At 41.5% G+C, this 20,928-nt stretch overlaps 1 protein-coding gene across 4 annotated transcripts in view; it reads right to left on the reverse strand.

Annotated features, from left to right (window-relative positions):
• LOC105262873 (complexin) overlaps positions 1-20,928 on the reverse strand; it is an 86,245-nt gene that overhangs the window by 58,149 nt on the left and 7,168 nt on the right. For 2 of the 4 annotated variants that reach the window (XM_011298719.1, XM_011298718.1), the window contains exon 2: positions 11,978-12,068. The exons of the other annotated variants lie outside the window; for them this stretch is intronic. The gene's annotated coding sequence lies outside the window, so the exon portion shown is untranslated. The remainder of the gene's footprint in view (positions 1-11,977; positions 12,069-20,928) is intronic. 4 annotated transcript variants of the gene reach the window in all.

Genomic DNA, 20,928 nt, shown 5'->3' on the forward strand with positions numbered 1-20,928 from the left:
ATTTTTCGAAAGACGATTATACCCTCAAAGTTTTCCACTTAAGTGTATTTTTCTTTTTTTTTCGGTCTTTCCGGTGTCTTTTCATCCATCAGAACCCTCCGGAGCTGCTCTGACGCGGAGCGTGTCCCTGGTTCGACGAGAGGGACAAGATCCCCATCCGGGATAACGTCTGTCGGCGGAGTTTTGGAGGAGTGGGTTGAACGAGAGGAAGAGACGACAGAAGCGATGCATTTATCACGTGGCATTATCCCAGGATAGGGACGGACAGAGACTGATGGGCCAGAGTCGCTTGAAGGAGAGAACTCCCGTCATCTTCGGGATACTTCTTAATTAATATCGCGTAAGGTCAAGTTCATGGGACTGACGGGGATTTATGCTGCTACCAGTGGTAATGTCATTTCTATTCAGAATCTCGGCATCTGCAATAAGCGGACGTATTCCACTGGATCAGTAGTGTAATCCATGCTCATTAAATCATCTGTGTTCGCTATTAATGCTCCTCGCATTATCAGATAATCTACTCGAACGTTCTTAACCGACTGAGTGAATAATCGGTGCCAATTCAGACGGAGTTTCACGGAGTTGCAACTTTTTATTTCAGTAATAAAATAGTCACACGTTACAAAATATCCAGAAATTTTTCACAGTGCAGGTGCAATCTCGTAATTGCAAGTTGTGATGATTGAAGATGAAAGGGAAGAATTATCCATAAATACAGGACTGCTGCAAGTAAATCCCCGTTAATTAATCGAGATAAGTACATGAGGAATGGATGGAGAGATAAATTCTATTAGCAAAATGACTTTGCGGAGAGTTTAACTCAAACCCATGAAATTGAACATTTAACTGCTTTGGTAAATTTCCCCCGGAGTAGCTTCCTCAATGGGATAATCCAATCTGATAATTTTGTATGCCATCGTGATGAGTATCCCAATCAATAGGGAATAGTATACCTTGTCAATTAAGACTATTTCAATATTAATTCAGTGTATTGTGGGCAGTTGCAATCAGTGGATATAACGCACGCTACTCTTGGGAATTTACTGGTGTTTAATTTGTTGATGTCATGCGGTGGGATAAAATTTTTTATCCTCAATGGGTCGATGCGCATGTCAATTGGGTCAAGACAATCACAGGAAGTGTAATTCACCAGGGGCAATGGTGGTTAGATGAGAAGAGGAGGAATTACATGGATTTATGAGCAAGAGGGGATGATGGGAATATTGAGAAGCCGTCTAATACACTTTCGAAAATGGACGACATCGGATCGACAATTTGAGATGTTGTGAAGATACCGGGGGACAAGACCTACATGTATGAGCGCACATACTCCTCTATCACTATGAATTTTCACTTCAAGAGACATTGCGCACATGTTTCTCTTTAGTGAGTGTTCTCGTTTCTTTTTCCGATGGAAAAACAACTTCCCTCTTAATGATTATCATTAAAATTTCATCAGACTGAGTGCTCGAGACCTTGGTGCATGCCTGAAACTGCCAGAAATGGAGAAAAATAAATGAGAAATGGAAAGAATAACGTGAACGATATTTTTTGAGTTGAAAGTGACGTAGATATATATAACATCGATGAAAATTCTGAGTGAGTCTGGAATTAACGAGAAAACTCCCCTGAGATTTGAGATTCTTATTTATGGCCCCTTTCATACTGGGAATACCGAGATAACGACCGAGTGTCTAATAATTGGAATAGTTCTCAGAGTTTAAGTCAAACTTTTATGATATATCAGAGGGAATTCTTTTGATTCAGTTGAAAGCAGTATTTTCTCATTTCTCGGTGAGCCCGAAATCCAGGAATAACTGAATGATACTTCATTTAAATGTTCGCTACAGCGAGGGGGGGTGGTTGGGGGGGTATCTTCCCCCCAGGTTTAACGGAAGATATTTTCTCATTTTACTCGGGTGCGTTCTCCACCACTTTGCAGACTCCCATCGTGTCATCCCTCGAGGCGTCGACGATGTAAACATTCGCTAAAATTTCATACCCACCAGGAGCTCCTATACCAAAGACTTTAATTTCACTTTTGCACTTCACCCCGGTCGCCGAACTCAAAAAAAAAAATAGGGCTTCCCCCATTTTTACTTGACGAATGATTTTTTTTTTCTTCAAGGTAAATTTTAAATTGATTTCTCTGCGGCTGATGTTACCATTGACACCGGAATATTTTCCTCTTAGGAGCGTATTCTCGGCGATGGATCGTTATGAGGGAACGTAAAGTTGCCAGAAGGATATGTCACGTAGCTACACAACATAGTGGAGAATGATGTGGAGTACAGTGCGGTTGTCGAGAAGTTTAAATAGAATTTGCGCATTCCTCTGCTTTGCCAGTGGGTACACGAGACCCAGAGACTTAGTTATCCCTCCAACCTTTTCTCAACAATGCATACTGATGCAACCGTGTGTGGTTATGTGTGTGCCGATAGCTCCATATTGTTAGGCAAATATTTTACCCCGTTAGTTGAGACTCCACCCCCCAGCCAAGAGGGTAACATATAACTGCTAACATATAACGCACTTGAAGTACTGAAAGGGGGGAGGTGTCGTATGGTGGAAATGGGCTCTCCTAAGCGCCAGGTGTTGATTCTAATCTCAAGCTTCAAAACACCAAAGCGCAGTCTGAATGAGAAAGATAAAGGCTTTCAATGTTTCAATGTTCCAATGTTTCCAACAACTCGTTGGCACAAAATTTTCATGAAACTCGAGCGGTTCTACTACCCGAGGCAATTACCCCTACTGAATTGTTAATATCCCCAACACTAAATAAAAATACGCATTGGTTCTTTCGAAAATCATGCAGCGTAGGAGAATTTATGAAATAGTGTTGCATTTTTTAATTTCTCGAGAAAATTCTAATTAGTCTAGAATTTTTGGAGCGTTACCTAGCCGAACCCTCGATAACCCAGTAATTGAATAGAAATCCATCGAAAAAACCGGTTACACCGAACTTCTCGTACAAATCATTTCCTTTCCACATCATTTAGCGGTGAAACTCAAGTTGAGGGAGCGAAATGCAACTTTCCACCACCAACACCAAGTTCAAGATCGATTACTCGTGGAATAGGGCTATAAAAATGTCGAATCATCAATCAGCCCTCGGAGAATTACGAGGCAAATGGTCTTCCTTGATTCACGACCACTGAATACCACCCCGCCACCGTACTTCGAGGTAAACTCCAGGTAATTTTGCATGACGTGATTTTAATAAAGACCTCCAGAAGCCCACTATCTTTACGATATGAAATAAGAAATTGATACGAAATGAAAAAAGCGAGGGGAAGAATGGGCTAATAAAAGTGTCGCATAAACTTTACGATCACTATTACCCCACAGAAAAATGAATATTACCTGAAAGTGTACGAATTACATTGAAGAATGAATGAAGCGAGAGGTTGTCTCATTAAAATAGCTGACGATAACCTATGAAAATTGATGGAAAAGTGGTTAGGGGTGAACGAGGGCATCCATGACAAACTATGTCTTGTTGGGAAGCATAAAATCCCCGATAGAACCTGGAGTGGGAACAATGCGGTAGTCGTGAGGGATAATTCGACCCCCATGTCCTCTGGAATGCCCTCAACTCGCCCAATTCCCTCCTCCTGGACCGCCCTCCCCAGTCCCAGGATGCGTGCATCACTGACCGCAGAAATTCAGCTGCATCGATTCGGCAAATGCGAATAATCTACCAGCCAAATAATTTAATTGATACTGTTGATAATCCGAAGATTGTTATTACCCGATAACAATGAGACACTGAACCATGTTCGGCACAAATGAGTGGCTTATCTCAACCAAATACATATGGAACGCTCCGAGATTCCCGAAAGCATCATAAAATTTTGTATAATTTCCCACTATAGTTTCAGAGCACCTGGAGTACTTGATATAATTACCGCGCAACGTTCTGGGCCTCTACCACCCCCCCGGAATGTGACTAACGCAATCTAAAGCACATGATGAGCATAAGGGTGGGTGGAGAGAAGAGAAGAGAGGATATGTGTGTAAATGCATGTGGCATGTTAACGGTAAGAGGTCTCTCTCTTCAAGCCCACCCGCGGACAAAAGGCGAACTTGCATCGGCGTAAAAGCTCAAAATACTAAAAGCTCTGGGTATCACCGATGTAGCACATTGCCTCCGCCATCAGCACACCAGAAATTTGATTAACCAGCCAAGCAGACGCCTTTTATTATGGATTTCAACTTAACTCGATGATTTTATTTTTTTATCCTCCGTACGTCCGGTAATCCGGCTATTAATTTAAGCACCAACCACTTTTTTCATTCCTCCTCAATCTAGGTCATCACGACCGAACAACGGATTTCGAGTTAATTAGAACTTTATTCAGTGAGTACCTCCATTAAAGATCAAAAGTCATCAGATTTGAATGGAAAAGGTCGAGGGTCGGCCATGAACCTGAACCTCCATGAAAAATCTCCATCAGTTCACCCAATCCAGCCAACCCTTTTTTTTTTCCTTCCAACTTTCTCTGTATAATGTTTTAACACTGCTCGCTCCCCGACAAACATTTGCATTTTCCCATTCGTTTCTATATTTTTTATTATACTCACTGGTCCCATAATTTCGCCGCTCTTTGACCGCTATGTGAAAGGAGATAAAAAAAATCCACTGGAAAAAAATGAAAAAAAAAAAAAACAGAAGGAAAGTTGGAATGAGAATTTTTGTCGCTGGAAATTCCCGGGAATGAGAACCAGGGCATTTATCCTCCAGCTCGTCCACATTTTTTCGTTATTCCTCGAGGGATAGTATATGCCTAGGATACAGAACCTCGGGGGCTTGAAACTGACACGTCCATTCTCGAGTCGACTCTATACACCGAATATTCACTTGCGTCCGTGGAGAATAACGCCAAAGGACTAAGGGAATAAAGAAAAATTATAACAATGAAAATGGAGTGAGCGAGTGAAGGAATTTAGGAAAGTATTTAAAAAAGATGGGGCATAATGGGAGTTGGTACACGTGAAATTGGTCTTTTAAAAAAGGATGATGGCATTAGCGGGAACAAGAAGTCGATAACGAGGTAGAGGATTTAACCCGATCGAGTCAGGATATCGAAAAGGGATCAATAGCAGATGCAACACTTTTCAACAGCCTAGAGCATTTGGGATATTGAGATTACGTTAATATTTCCGGAAGAGAGAAATATTCGGTCCACGTGTTTCCTGATTTTCCATGGGATTACACGGTGCAACAATTCATGATTAACTGTTTACTGTTCACGGGGACAGAGGGTGATTCGTAATAATTGAGAAGTTGAAGTGAGATAAATTAATTCATTGGAGTAGACAGGTCTGTGAGGAGAAGAAATAACGTTGAGCAAGGGGACAGAGGCTCTCGGATTTCGGACAAGACCACAATGTAAATTCAGAGAAAGGACGGTGTATGGAAAATGCGAGGGTTTGGGGGGGTAGTGGAGTTTGAAATACTATCTCGCGGATGTCAGTAACATGAAGGAGACGACGATGGCTGGCTGCTGACATCCAAAAGGGATGGAAACTCAAACAATGAAATACCCACGTAGAGTAGACGATATCATTTACGAGTTGGCGCTCTTCGCATACAACACCACAAGGGTAGACGAGAAAGAAGAGGAGGTTTGCCCTCGTCATGCTTTCTGCTCTGTTGATGTAACTTTTCCTTTTTTTTTTTCCCAACACCGTTGCTTTTATTCCTCACTCGTCAAGCGAAACATTACACTTGCAAGAATCTCTTCATAACGTTGCGTTAATTACTGAAAGGTCGGGCCACGTATTCCGTGCTGTAACCGTCGAAAAAAAAAAAATTGATATATTATATTGACCCAGTTGCAACGCATGGCTACACACCGGAGTGACTGGGAGAAATTCTGACCGAGTCGTTAATCGAATCAGTCAGAGTGCCATCACCCCGGGGAGACAAAGTCCCCAGGTCCCGTCATTAATGAGTGCTTTGGCATTTCATCCCCACTGGCGATCACTCACACACTTTGATTCTCCTACCACAATCTGACACGCAACCATCCCCCGTTTCAACTGCAGCTATCATTTATGCAGCTTAGACACTTGAAATTTTGCTGAGGTTATAACACGCTTGAATCCTCAATTCAATTATTTTTGGGTACCAACACTCGACCATTTCAAACGCATAACAAGATGTGGTTCAAGGAAGTACAGAGTTCGTTCATGGTGTTGCCTGAAATGTATACGAAATTGAGTTTAGGGTAGTAGTGGCTATTCTGCATCATCCCGACAAATCCAATTCACTAGGTGCTTTGTCAGTTGCTGGTAGAGTATGCCTTTTTTTGAAACCATTTTTATCCCCCTTTTCCAAGCTAATGGCACGAACACTGTAGTGGAAATGTTTTTTATTTTCATAATTTTTGTTCTTCTGAGGGGCTCGCCAGCGGTTGGCTTATGGAAATGAGCCGATGAACATGATTCAGGCCCAATTGAATGAATCACAAATGGCAAATTTATCCTTGAGCTACAACGGCTGTAGTTTAGTGGGAACCTCTGATTACAATATGCAATTACGCAAATTACGCCACGACAACTGCGTTAAATAATGCACGCAAGCTCTACTCGTGTTTTCCACGGTGTAGAATGCAGTCTTGGCTGATTTTAGCGGTGTATACTTCACATGGATTTTCTTGTTAAGCAGTGAAGCACGCATTGCTCGTAAATAAAAAGTGAAAAAATGGAAGAGGAATGAAAAAATAACGGTGGAAGGAGATTTCTACATGGGAAACTTGAAAAGAGGTATGGAGGAAAGCAAGACAATAAACGCAAGAAACCTTAACCAAACCCTCAGCTATACCCAGAGGTTGCTTTTACTCTCACCTAAATATGAAACACTCTGTTACATCGCAAACCACTCGACTGTGAGGTATGAATAGTGTGTGCTGGTTTTTTATTTGTTCTCTTTTCAATGAGTTTTACCTGGATTTTCAAAAGATGAGAATTCTACCTCGAAGGGATGGCGCATTTTCCCCGGCCGACAATCGCCCCATCAATTGTTGGAGAGATTCAATAAATCTTGAAGCAATTTTACGATGCACACAGTACGTACTGCAGTACTCGATATCAATTTTAATCAGCGGTTTCCAATGTTGATTCGTTCCTCTAGTTTCACTCCACGGTTGTGCATTTAGTTTGAATAGTGACGCACGCAATGAATACGATATTCATACGGCTCTATTTTGTATCGAACAGTCGACGAGTGACAATGGAAAATGTTTACCAACGCGCATTTCTCTACTGAATATCCTGTGCGTAATGCGACTCTCCTGTCCGCAATGTACATGTATTTACACAATCTACCCATCAATCTCCTTTTTCTTTATTTTTTTTTTGTTTGCATTTCGCCGCCAACTGTATGTTTGTCTTGACGTAAATAACTCAACAGGGGGAAAAGGTCCGTTGAAGTTTTATTTATCGTTTCATCAGGAATCGGTGGGTGATGCTGGAGCACCAGCATAAGCGAGAAATGGAAAAGATATAAAAGTGGAATACGGTGTTGGAGAACGCGTTCGAACAAAGAGCTTTCATCAGTGAGCTTTTCCACATTGTGCTGAATTTTATGCATAGGTGAGAGGGTTTTTGTGTTGTGTTTAAAAAAATATTTGTTGGCAGTTCCGTGCTTAATCTCACAACCATTCAATCGCCGCATCTATGGCTTTTCTTTTTTCCCCATTTTTCTGCTCCGCCGCTGGTGAGACTTTTTTTTTCCCCTTCTTTGCGGCATCTGCAGAATTATTAGAGCGAAAATCGTTTGCGGGCTTCACAAAATTATGAACCTACTTTTAATTGAAGTTATGGGAAGATACTGCAGTTGGACAGCTGAATTTTTAATAAGAAAATATCTTCTCACTGAGGAATTGTGAACTTTCAATTATGAAATCCTTTGGAACATCGGTGAAGATGTTATCGTTTAGTCGAATAATAAATTTATCTTTCAACAGGGAATTAAATGGAGAATCAATGCGATACGAATGACGAGAGATAAGAGATAGTGAGAGAAACACAATAAATCCTTTTTCATCTATTCATTCTCGAATGCGCTTTGGGCTTAAGTTGCAGGATAAGCCGTATACAGGATATTTACTATACATGAGATTTACTCTCTTCTAGTACTAGTTTCGGTAAAATTATTTTATCTCACGGAAATAATACGAGAGAAATGGGAAAAGTATCGACATCGTTATTTCGGGTCGAACATTATACTGTGATGTGCGACAGCTCAATAGAGGCTGCTGATAATATGGTCGACACATCCTTGATTAGTAATTAGACGAGATAACCCTCGATTAGAGGTACTCGAGTGATGTCTGAGAGTAGGCTCAATTCGAACAAGGGTTGGGAATAATAGAGGGAGATGAGAGAGGGACTGAAATAGGTGGCGAATAGAGGCTCTCGGCAAATATTTGCTGGATATACACGTCTCCGAAGGAAGAATCCTTGAGGATAAATACAACATCCCGATATACCCGCAACTCTCCTATTTCCACAGTCTAAATATATCCGGGATTCTATTATCACTAAATGTATTCTTTCACATTGACTTTTTTTCCCCTTCGTCCCTTCTCATTCAATTTTAGCACGACCTCCTTTCGCAAAACACACATGCCTACAAAAGGAAAAAAGTAATGTCAGTTCAAGGGAGTACGTATGTATTGTTGAACTCTCCGGGGGAGACGATTAATTCTGAATAAATGAGGAAATGCTAAAGTGGGGGACGGGGATTGGTCTTCGATGGTAGATGCAGATAGATTAATGCAACTTTATGGAGAAATGTTAATGAGCGATAAGAAAGGAGGGGAGGAGAATTTTCTTGGAGGAGATAGTTGCCAGGGTATCCGGACACAAAGACACAATCTCCAGTTGGAGTGCTTTAGGCTAATAAAAGGATATTTTTAATGTTGAAATTTTGAAGGAAAATCCCGAGTAAACGACGAGAGAAAATAAAAGCCCCTGTTGAAAATGAAAATAGTTCTTCAATTGGGTTGCCAAGTGAACTGTTTTCCGGTTCGGTTCTGGCGGCACGATTCCTATCGTTATTCAGAGGAAATGAAAGAAGTGGAATGTTGAGGAAGAAAAGAAATGAAAAAAAAAAGGTAATAGAATGGATAAAAAGAGATGAGTTTTCAAAGCGAGAACGAGGTTGAGAAAAAGGGAGGACTCTCCATTATGCAGCGAGTTTAACGCATCCATATGGATAAGCCTGCTCTACCCTCAACTCATCCTTTTTCTGAAACAGGACTATGGGCTATTCCAAAACGCTTTCCCATAACCGTCCTTGCTCCTGGCGAAAAACTACTCGGTTTTTCCATTGGCTCAACTATTGATCAACTATTTCCAGAATATGGCCCAGAGTTAAAGCTGATGCATGAAAATTACAGGAAATTATCTGAAATATGTAATCCTCTCGGGGGCTCTGTAGAGGAAGGTATTCACGGGGTTCATGTTAACGAGTTTTTTTCCCCCCCTCTCAGAGGAGGAAATATATTACGACGAAAAAGAAGCTGGTTATATTAACGAGATCTGAATTGCTTGGGGTATGATGGCAAAAGAGGTTTCTACGCCTGGGTAATTAAAGGTACCAGGGATAAAGTTTTTCGGGGGCTGATTCACCAAGCCCTTTCAAAGAACGAGTTTTCGACCCATTAGCGAAAGTGGAAGCTGGAGATAAACCGACGAGACGAATACTTGTTACAAGTGCAAAGTCAAGATTTAACTGTATCTCCGTTAATTCCTACCAAAATACCACTTCAGTTTCATTCTCAGTCTCAGTATCTCTTGAATGCTTCCTTGGGCGTAATGGGCTTGATTAAAAAAATTTCCAACAACTTCAGGGAAACCTTGCCGATTCCATTAAAGGTACGTTGAAAGTTGCTGAGAGCGTTTTATTGAACATCTCCTGTCGATGGAGCTGGCTAGTCCGATGATTTGACTGGACCAGTAATTCCCCTTTTCTCATCGATCTCCAGTATATCCACAAGGAATCAATCTAGCCGGAGATTTCGGTCCGTATCCATGTGATTTGGCCCTTTGTCATGGCGATCCTGTCTCATAAGGCAAGGTCAATTTTCAGCGTCAATACTCGAGCCCGATGAATAAATCAGTTTGATTTACAATGGGGGGTCATATTTGCTAGTGAGCCTTTGTCTTTCTCCCATCGGGAGGAAAGGAAACTGATAAATAAAATAAAAAAGAGGAGACCATAGGAAATTGGCAACGCCTCGGCAGTTTGTTGGACCCTTCTGCTTGGACTTTGCTCTCCTCTCACTTACAAGTCTCTTCTTCAAATACACAAGCCAGAGGTCTAATAAAACGCTCGGACCGTTGGAGATCGATCGGTCTCGTTGTACACCCCACCATCTAGGACTCTCGTGTCCCTCCTATTTAGTTTTCATCAGTGGTGGTTAGACCGTCTCCATAAATAATAATTAAACTGACGCATTGGATCACTGGCGTTGAAAATACCCTGACGGCTCGTCGAGCAGCTCGTCAACCCTTGACAGCTGTCCTAGATAACGAATGACTCGGAAAACACGCGCAAAGATGATGAACGAATAGAAATATTGATAGTACGGAAATAAAGAGATGGGGGAGGGGACAATTTATGGGGAATGACTGATGACAATCACGTTGGACAGCACTGCTGATGAGCCTCGAGATGTTTGAATATTGACAGTGCCAACCCCGTCGCGCAAATTCAATATTTCCAATATTTTTTCAATTGTCAAGTTACTTTTAATTAATTGAAGTAGATGCTGTTTGTAGAGTACTTGGTCGTATGGCTGACATCACCAATATGTGAAGAGCATTCTCAAACGCTTCATACGTGAAATTGTTCTATACGTATTTTTCATTGTCGATTCAATCTAAATACAGCAGAATAAACATCACCCACTTTATTTATATGAAAAAAATTGTGATCTTCGCTGTGTAACTGGGAGATGGGAAATTCGATCTTGAAAATAGGTCGCGCTTTGTCCTGAACAAAGAGTTTTCACCCCGAGAATAGTCGTGACCCATCCTCGAGTCCGCGTACGTTTTCCAAATTGCCTGCTGTTCTATTTTCCTCTTCTCAAAACCAATTTTATACATATAGATTTTTTTTCTCAGCATAGCAACATTCTTTTTCAAATATGTGTTTTCATTGGGCATGCATTGCATGCTGACAAGGGCACAAAAACTTGTGTGTGGATGCTGTATAAAGACGGGAAGCCCATTCGAAAAATCTGGCTCGTTGGATAATCCGCGCGGGTGAAATAATGGCGGCTTTCCTAAAGCCCGGGGGAGAGAGAGAGAGAGAGAGGGGATGGAATGGGAAGAAAGGCTTTTCTATTGAAAGTAAATTCCACATTCGTTCTATTTTCCCTCATTTTCCTTTTTCATTCTTAAGGAACGAGCTCCATATCGCTATTTTATAGGAAACAGAGCGGACTAGCGAGCGACATCCAATTAAAAAAAAATTCATCAATGCGATATACACGCAGGGATTGGAAGATTTTCTTTTTTCTTTTCTACCAACAATTTTTCCACTGAAATTAAAAATTCTTGTGAAGAAAAATTCACGGAAGTGAGGTTGAACGTCTTGTTCAGGAAAATTTAGTCAATATTTTTTTAACCGTATCATGGCTGAAACGAGTACGTTAAAAGAAAAAAATGGGTAACAAAGGAGAGTATCGTATCAGGCCTTTAATACACGATGATATCGTATGATTACAGATACTCTATATTCATACATGTTCCCGGATTAAATGAAATTCTCCGTCGTGCGATATAAAGGAATCGTGAAAGCTATCGCGCTCGTTAAGAATCAAATTACGTCACCTTGAGCGAAACTTACGAGTGAAGAACCCCTAGTGTAATGGTTAAGTAGTCCTTTTTCGCGAAATAGACGAGTGAAAAGGCAACAATTGCGAGTGGATTAGGAAAAAGTCAATAAGAGTATATATACCTATAGCGCAGAGGAGTCAGGCAAGGTAATGTCTGTTTGATGAAGTTATGGAGTTACAATCTCAATGGGGAGTAAATTCTCCGGTCCTCACCTGCAACACGTAATGAGAGAAAAATTTATGTAGTTTTGATGTAATATAATCCCTGTCTAATTCTCGAGGATTACTCGCAACAAAGGGTTCTATCCGACATTCAAAACTTGGAACGTTTATTATTTGCACCAAGTTGCATCACGAATTTACTCGTGCAGTCCGTCTAGCTGAGTACATAGATATGGAAAAGATATCAACCCTTAATTACAATGCAAATTGAGTTTATGTCTGAATTTATAAAGCTGTAACTCCTGCGAGTCAGTGGAAAATATACGCGCGAAGGTAAAAATAAATTATTTATACTGATTATGCGCTATCAGTTTGCGGAATCTACCGATTGAATGTGCAAATTGAATGGTGGGAAATGAATATAAATTGAACTACCTATCGATTTCTGGAGACACTGTGGGGTCGATTATACTTAACGAGCCGTCGTAAGAATGTAAATACAGCTTTCTTCCGATTGGAATCGCACTATTCTACGAATTCATTGAATTTCGAACTAAGTCAACGGGGAACTCGATCCTATTAGTAAAACATGACCAAAATTATTGATGACGAATAAAAATGGAAGGGTTGGGTGGGTAATTATGTCATTTATGGGAGCAGAGCATCCTCGGGGTGGAATGATGATCGATGTAGGGGTTGGTGCCTGTCGATTAACACTTACCGCACTCTTGACATTTCCGACGGTCACTCGACATTTCTAGTGAACATGCGACACCCTCCCCACTTCATTATCTCATCAGTTTTTTTTAGAAAATCCTTAATACACCCATTGTGATAATTCTGTCATTCAATACTCCCGCCAGATTCCCGTGCAAAAAAAAATTCCAATCCCATAAGCCGATTTTTTCTATCTGCTGTGAAATATTCGAAAAATTTCAGGGAACGAGATTGAGGGAGAGCTGGAGTTGTATCATATTTATCCAATGGATTATTGGTACGAGTGTTAAAAAAAAATGTGGTCTACAAATTTAGTATTGCGAGTAATGAAAAATTTTCACTGTCAAAAAAGTATTAACATTTGGTATTTAGATTGGATAGAGAGCAACTGCTGAATGTCGGGAAAAGGTAATACGATAAATTAACTAGATGTGAGTTCACATGGGAAATTTGTTGGCTTTCACAGAGATTCTGGAGCATCGCATTCTCACAACCGCAGGTACATCGTAAAATACACAGCTCCACACGTGTAGAGTCCCGCCATGGCCAGTTAGCCTTTTGTTCACTATCGGGTTTAATTAGATATCCATCATTATTGGGGAAAATTTAATTAAACGGCCAGTGAGCATCGGAATTTTCCGAGGTTACTCCCGATATCGACGAAATTCGAGCCCTCGGGCTTCACTCTTTCATTTAATCCTGGATTTACCATTACGAAAAAAAAAAAGGAATAACAATTCTTTTTGTTTCACGGATGTTACTCCAACGATTGATGTTCCACTTTTACCACTCCATGGCCTTGGTTTCGTTTCATATTCAACCGAGGAATCGGAATATAAAAGTGCGGTCGGGAGATAGAAACCCTAGGGCGTTTTTCAAATAACAACAGAATTGCGGAGAATAGTTCTATTGATTACATTCGCAGTCCTTCGGAAAAATGTAAACACTCCTGTTAAAGATTCTGTAATAGAACAACAGTAAACAAACAAAATACTGTAACTCAGTGAAACAGAACTCAAGTTCGTAAAAAGTTTCAGACATTTCCCCATTTTCTTCAAAAAAATATTCGTAAAGAGTATCAAGACCAACTTCAAGTTTTCCATGATAAACGAAATTACCGAAACTACGCGGATGGGGGGGAGGAGAAGGGGGAAAGGGCGGACAAATGAGCAAGGGATTTGAAAGTTTGAAATTCTTCCCCTAGAGATTGACGACACTCCTATTACCTCGTATGTATCCCAACATTTTTCTATTACTCTTGGTCCTATATACCGGATAAAATGTTTGAAAGAAAAAATGAGACACCCAAGCCTCATTTATATGCTCGTTGACTGCGAGAATTCTCAGTCGTATATGTTACTATAATCCCTGACATACGTCACTCAGAGGGATCTAGAAACAAGTCCCTTTTGCATTTGTGTGTGGGTCAGAGAAAATTCCCATAGACGGATGAGTGAATACGAAGGGATCCGTAGGAGGCCGAGGGTGGCTTTTGTATTAAACCCACCAGCCGTTAAGATAACGATGAGATCCGTCAGGGCGACGGTTAAGAACCCGGTTGGCGATACTCTTGCGAGAAAACTTTTCCCTGCACTTGTCCTTCAACTCCTCGCTAACTCAACAAAAAAAAGGCGATAAGAAAAAGCAAAAGAGGGAGGGAAAGAGGTCATTCCTGTACTCTCAGTGAAGGATGGAGGGCCAATTGCATGCTAAGCCCTCGACATGTTGACTCAACATTTCTCCTGCTATGACAATCCACCACAAAATATTTTTATTTTAGGTGTGAAAAATATTTTTCCCTGTAGACGAGCACCACAGGAGCTTGTGAATGCCCCTGTAGACTTGCCAGTTCAGGAAGTGACGTCCAACACTGGTTGCCGTCTCGGGGACCAAGCAACTTGGACTCTAGATGGATAGTCTAGTTGTGATGAAATTAACGTCCAAGCCATGAGGTATCATGGTAATTGCAAGAAGTTAGAGTACCTGCCTCTCACTTCATCTTTTGCCTACACCATCCCCGAGGCGTTGGGGTAACTCACCTGAGTCTCTCGTGTACTTCATCTACCGAACAAGAGGTAACGGGGAACAAGAAAACTGACGATCCCAGAGGCGAGCTTGCCAATTGAACGTGATTGTAAATCGGTTAACTAAACATGATAACTTTGAATTATTACAACCAACCGAGAAAGCCTCAATTTTTATCGCCAAAGGATAAGGGTGATTGTGATACATGTCATCGAGCTGCCAACATCGAATATCGAATATCGAGCAATGTGGAAAATGGGTCAGCTCACTGCCAAGGACATTTGAAATGGCCCAAATGTGAAGGCCAGAGCAAGTGATTTTGTTGTATTAATAGACCAGAATCTGACGTGCCACTTTTCTATATTTACCGTTGATATTTCTCCATCCTATACTACGACGAATTCCATGAGTGGAAAAATAATGGATAAAAATCCAGGGATGCTCTAGACACTAGAGCTTTCTCAGTAAATATCTCTAGCACATAGAATGTCTAGCATCCAAAGAGGTAGATGCTTCTCATATTCTCAACTCAGCGTTCCCTCGAATGCTTGTCTTCCAACTATTAGGATCACCCTGTCAATTTGTTGGAAGATGAAATTAGTTTCAAACTCAATATTTTGAGAGAAGATATTCGAAGATGGGGAAAATAAAGTATGAGGGTGGGATCAGTGGACAGAAAAGGTGGAACAAACGTTATATTTCCCGGGAGGCCCGTCGAGACAGTGGATTAACGTGGGATTTTATTCTCCTGGACAAGAGGGCCAACCCGTGAATGGCGCAAAGCTGGTGAAGAGAAGCAACAGTACATGCCCTGTGTACATAGCTGTATGTGAAAGAAAGGCGAAGTGAGCAATACAGTCCAAGGTAAACAGTAATATAGACGCTGGTTTATACAGAAGAATGCCAAGAGGCGTCGGGATATTCTATGACTCGACGATGTGACTAGGCAAAACACGATGTAAACACCAGTTTTATTTATTTTTTTTTTCTCAATCATCTGTATATACCGAGAGAGAGGGTGTATGTATTATGGTCGAGTCGAGAATTCATTTTCTATTCGAGAAAATGCGGAAAAAATTAAGTTGATGGAGTCCGAACAAACAGAAAGATAATATTATTTGTCTTGAGGGTAAAGTTTGTCTGGTATTGTCGTGTTAATTAAATGGATAAGCCTGCCATTCCTCTGTGGCCACTCTTTACTATCCTCTTGTCGACAGTCGTGCTTTAACTTGAACACCAGCGTGTGTCATTGCCGCGCCAGTTGGCTGTGAGAAAGAGAGTTCTCCACAAAAGACGACGGAAATGTTTGACACGTCAAGGGGGTAACGTCTGACGGACGGACGTGGATAACGAAGTTGTATTACTCACGTAAAACGTTTACTCGACGAGCGCTCCAACATTTTCCACAGGCACAAACTCAGTACACAAAAGCTGTCAAACATTTACAGATTTCTAGGGACACAGGAATTGTCTGCTTTCGATGTAACTCAATGATGTACACCAGTTTATGCTTTATTTATTTATTCCGTTCATTGTATTTTCAAAGCACCCATTCGCATGAAAAAAAGTGTACATACTCAAATATTGTTGAAAATTTCATGAAAAAAAATGTGTGCCAGCTTGAAAATTCAATGAGCCCGTGACAAATTAATGGATTTAACTCCAACAACGAAAAACAACTTGTCAGGTATCGAGTATACCTTTAAGTTGGAGGTTGGATGGATGGAAAATTCATTGGTAATAATGTAGTCTGAGCATCGTGAAAGTACACAGACTCGATTCACTGGTGTACAGAGTACAGCGAGGGAAACTTTCTGGGCCCTGGAAATTCCAAAATTTATAGTGGACCACAGCTCGATTAATGGTCGAGACTAGTCACCAACTGTAAATTCAACGCTCTTTGCTCATTCCACTGGTAGCCACGACCTAGATCAACGGATTTATTCTACACTAATCGGAACGACCACGATATCCGAAATTAAATCACACATCCAGCACTTGATTCTCCCCGCTACACTAGTCAATCGGTGCTTTATTTTTTCCCATCAGTCCAATTCAAAATGAAATGAAAAAAACATTGCCACAGAATAGGAGAAGAGGAGATGAAAAAAAAATGATGGAGAGAGCTGCATGCCATCCGAGCGGTGGATTTGCGGCTGGAAAATTAAACCTCGACCTGCCTCAACGTTTTATTCAACGACCGCATCACCACGCCCGGGACTCAACGGTTAGGAAAATATTCCAATAGAAATTTTCAACTTTACCCCCCCCCCCCTCATCCTCTTTCCCCCGTCTTTTACCCGTCCCTTCTTTTACAATGTGAACTCTCTGGATTCAGCCCGAGCAAACTCCCGAGTTCTAAATAATTCCCATCACCAGTGCAATGTGAAAAACAAAGTGGAAAAAAAAAAAGACTTGACTCACGAGTCAGACATGCACGTAAGATAGTTTCACGGGTACGGCAAACGAAATTCCGGAGATAACGTGTTCACCGAAACAAGACAAAACAAACTCATTTCGTGAAGATGAAGAGATTATGGTTTACCAGAAGTGGTGGGACAATTTTTTATACGAGGGGTGAGAGAGAATGAGCTACTGGGTCACCGAACTGGGCCTCTGAACAAGTCATACATTTGCCCTGCGCCTCTAATTTTTGCATAATTAGCCATATCTCTACAACACAAGCTCGTAAATTACTTATTTAATCGCGAGCAGTGAAAATTGTACGGAAACGTGCTGCACGCCAAATACACCAACTTCTTAAATTTAGATTAACCAAACTCCCTACCCGATACCGGTAGAATATGAACAAAGTCTATTTTCCTCGGATGTCTGGGGGAAAAAATTGAAATTCCACCGCGACGAGAATGAATTCGTGAAATTTGATGGTGAAAAAGAAGAAAAATAAAAAATTCACGGAGAGAAGAACGCAAAAGAGACGACAATAAAAATATCAACGAATATGAACGGAAATAATTCGAATACCGATCCCAACAATCTTGTCGTATCATCCCCGGTATTTTTATTCCCGTATTTTCCCCTTCGACCTGTCCTGCCTCATCCAGTTAAAAAGACGAATCCACTTGGATGAAAGCATGAAAAGGCACTCTGCGGAAAAACCGACTTTTACGATGTCAATATAATTCTCAATGCGGCCATCTTTATTTCACCACATCACCAATCCTCTGGAAAAGCCTTGAGCGATCTTGAAGCCGAGCAGAAGCTCGTCGTTGGGTTAATTAAAACTTTTGGCGTTCGTGGGGCTCGAAGAGGGGGACGAGACACGCGCCAAAGACTGGAGAAAGTAGTAAGTGCTATGATGTGGCCAGCCCCAGTCTCAACCAACCAACCCAACCAACCCATCCAACCCATCCAACCCAACGGACTTGTGTCAGGTGAATGAGCCTGGAGTGACATTTCCGAGCTTCCCTAGCTTTTCAACACCATTTTCCGGGTTCACCAGCGTCTTCCTCCAGCGCATGACTCTTTGCAATTCCCGTCTTTCACAAAAATCTCCATTTACATACTTCCCCAAAGGGTTCATGCCTCATTACCCTCCATCGGGGTTAGCCGTTAAAACAACGAAGCAGATGATTGGACCTCCCACTCCCCTCCATCCAAATTGAAAATAAAAAGGCATCACCTCGAGCTTTATTTCTTCTCCCATCACCAAAGAGCTTTATTAGTTGGTGATAAGACCAATGGAGCCCTCGCCTCAAGGGAAGATTCATCTTCACTCCTCCAATGTATCTCCTGCTTCTATATTTACCGCCAAAATAGACCCCACAAAATAAAGAGGAAGCCACTCGTGGAATTGATTTCATCTCCCATGCGATTTTTTGGAAGACTGAGGACTGGACCCTGGATGGCAGTTGGAAATTCTGGGTGATATTTTGGTTGTGCATCGGGGTACGACAGCCACTGGAGGATGAAGAACATTACCTGAGGAAGGGGTTGGACTCTACGGTTTATGCATTGAATATATCCTTGCTCTCTGCTGTCTTGACGCCTGGGAAGAGCATGTTACGGCCGGTCGCCAGTTTAGCTACATTATGCAACAACTCTTGCCTAATATGCATATAGTGTCTCGGTTGGTGTATCTTGAGGCAAGGCAAAGGGAAGGTACTCAAACTCAGACAATGCGAGGTGGTAAAGGCAAAGAGTGAGGCTAGGTTCATGTGTGGACGGGCGCCATCACTGCAAACCACAACACCGCACACCTATTTCAATATTCACTCACACGAAACTCCCTGTTCCATTCTCTACCTCATCCTCTTTCTTCCTCATTTTTCCGGTGAACTAGGACTCTTCAATACCTGACCAGCTTCTGTGGATAACGAGAAAACTTTCGATTCGAAGAAACGACCAACCCGGAAATTCAACAATGCCAAGGATGTAGAGAAAACAAGTGAGACAAATTTTCGTCGTTACATTGAGGTGGACTCAATGGAATAAAACAACGCCCTCACCTCTTACACCAAAATGAGAGGGTGGAGAGGGGTATTTATCATGAGAGCTACTTTCTTATTCCCCCTGTGGACGGTTTGTTGATGATTTATTTGAAAACTTTCTGGGGGAGAAGTTTTTGAATGTCTTCGCTCGGATTAAGCGGTAGGAAAAATATGAAATCCCCTGCCATTCTGAACGCGTTTGATCGCCATTATTTTTTCTCACGTATCCGCCTGTCTTTTCAAAATAAGGCTAATTTTGAGACAAAAAAATTTTGAGCTTATGGCCGCCACTTGCCTTTTCAAGGGAAACTTCAAGAGTTTTAGTCAAACGAATTCATACCACAATGGAGAGATATCATATACACTCATCGAGAGATATTAAATGTCCAGAAATACAAATGGTGCGATACTAAAATAGGTGTAGCGGCAGCGATAAGGTCAGTTGGGTCGATAATTCTCGGTGAAATGAATAAGCAGGAGGGGAAAATATAGCAGTGTACAGCTGGGATGACCCCGCACAGGATATTTTGGTTTTTCCACACAAAAGAAAGGGAGGAAGTGAAGGACACCGAAAATATAGACACGAAGATATACATATCCCGAGGATATACTCTGTTTGCTTCTCCACAAGGATGGCCGTGCAGTCGGATTACGTCGGATGAACGTCGGGCTTTTTCACCCCCCCACCACATCCGAGTGCGACGAACTTACCCGAAGTAAACTTTCAGCTTCGACTTCTTCCATTTCTCTAGTATTTTTCGTTTTTTTTTTTTTCTATTTCCATCAACTTCTCTCCCTTTCCGATATTTCTTCTCTGCTCAATGTCCTCAGCAGACTCGAAAAGTTGGAAGAACTAGACTGACGACAACTGGAGGTCGCTCTTAATTTCAAAACTATCAGCGTGCAGAGTCCCCTCTCTTCAACTTTCAGCCAATATCTATCTGTCTTTCTTGTTTTCTGGTGTTCGTGCCACTTAGGATGGGATTCTATACGCGATCTTCTACCAGCTAGGAAGTTAGTTAACCGGGGTTGGGGGGACGGGGTTCGTCAATTCGATCAAAAAGCTATCAGGCTTTTCTTGATGAATGGCCGAGGGTTATACGACGGCAATTGGTGGGTCGAGAGACACTGTGAGACACTGGAAATTACCTCAACGAGATGGCCAAAGGGGGGATAGAAATCAAGTAGTAGATAAGAGAAGAGAACCAAGACACAAGCCGCAAAGCGAGAACTAGCTTTTGAGATTGATCGATCGCATTCAATTTATGAGTTTGCTAATACATATCGCCTACTTTTATCCCCAGTTTCACCAAAACTTTTCATCCTCCATTTCTTTTGACACCTTTTTAACGTTGTTCACGGGAATTACGGGTAAGTCTGTCAGTTTGGCCAACAAAGTTGGATTGACAAACGAGAATACTTCTCTAACATTGGATGAAATATCGGAATTCTCGTTCGCGGAATAGAATATTTCGATGAAAAATATTTGCTGAGAAGTCGAGGCCCTCATAAATTTATGACAAGAGGGAGTGGGAGTGATTTTCCCTCGAGTTTATAAGGTGAATTCGCAATAGACAGGGGTGAATCAACGAAGGGTGTCACATGCCAGGAGGTTGACTGGTTAATTGCATGGGTGTCGTGTGACATTTACCATTGGGGGGTGGTGGGTGCCGAGGAAGGAGTTAAAAGACAAGCCCCGACATTACGCCAGTGGAAAC

The sequence above is a fragment of the Fopius arisanus genome, unplaced genomic scaffold (assembly GCF_000806365.1).
Source record: "Fopius arisanus strain USDA-PBARC FA_bdor unplaced genomic scaffold, ASM80636v1 scaffold00011, whole genome shotgun sequence".
Lineage (NCBI taxonomy): Eukaryota > Metazoa > Arthropoda > Insecta > Hymenoptera > Braconidae > Fopius > Fopius arisanus.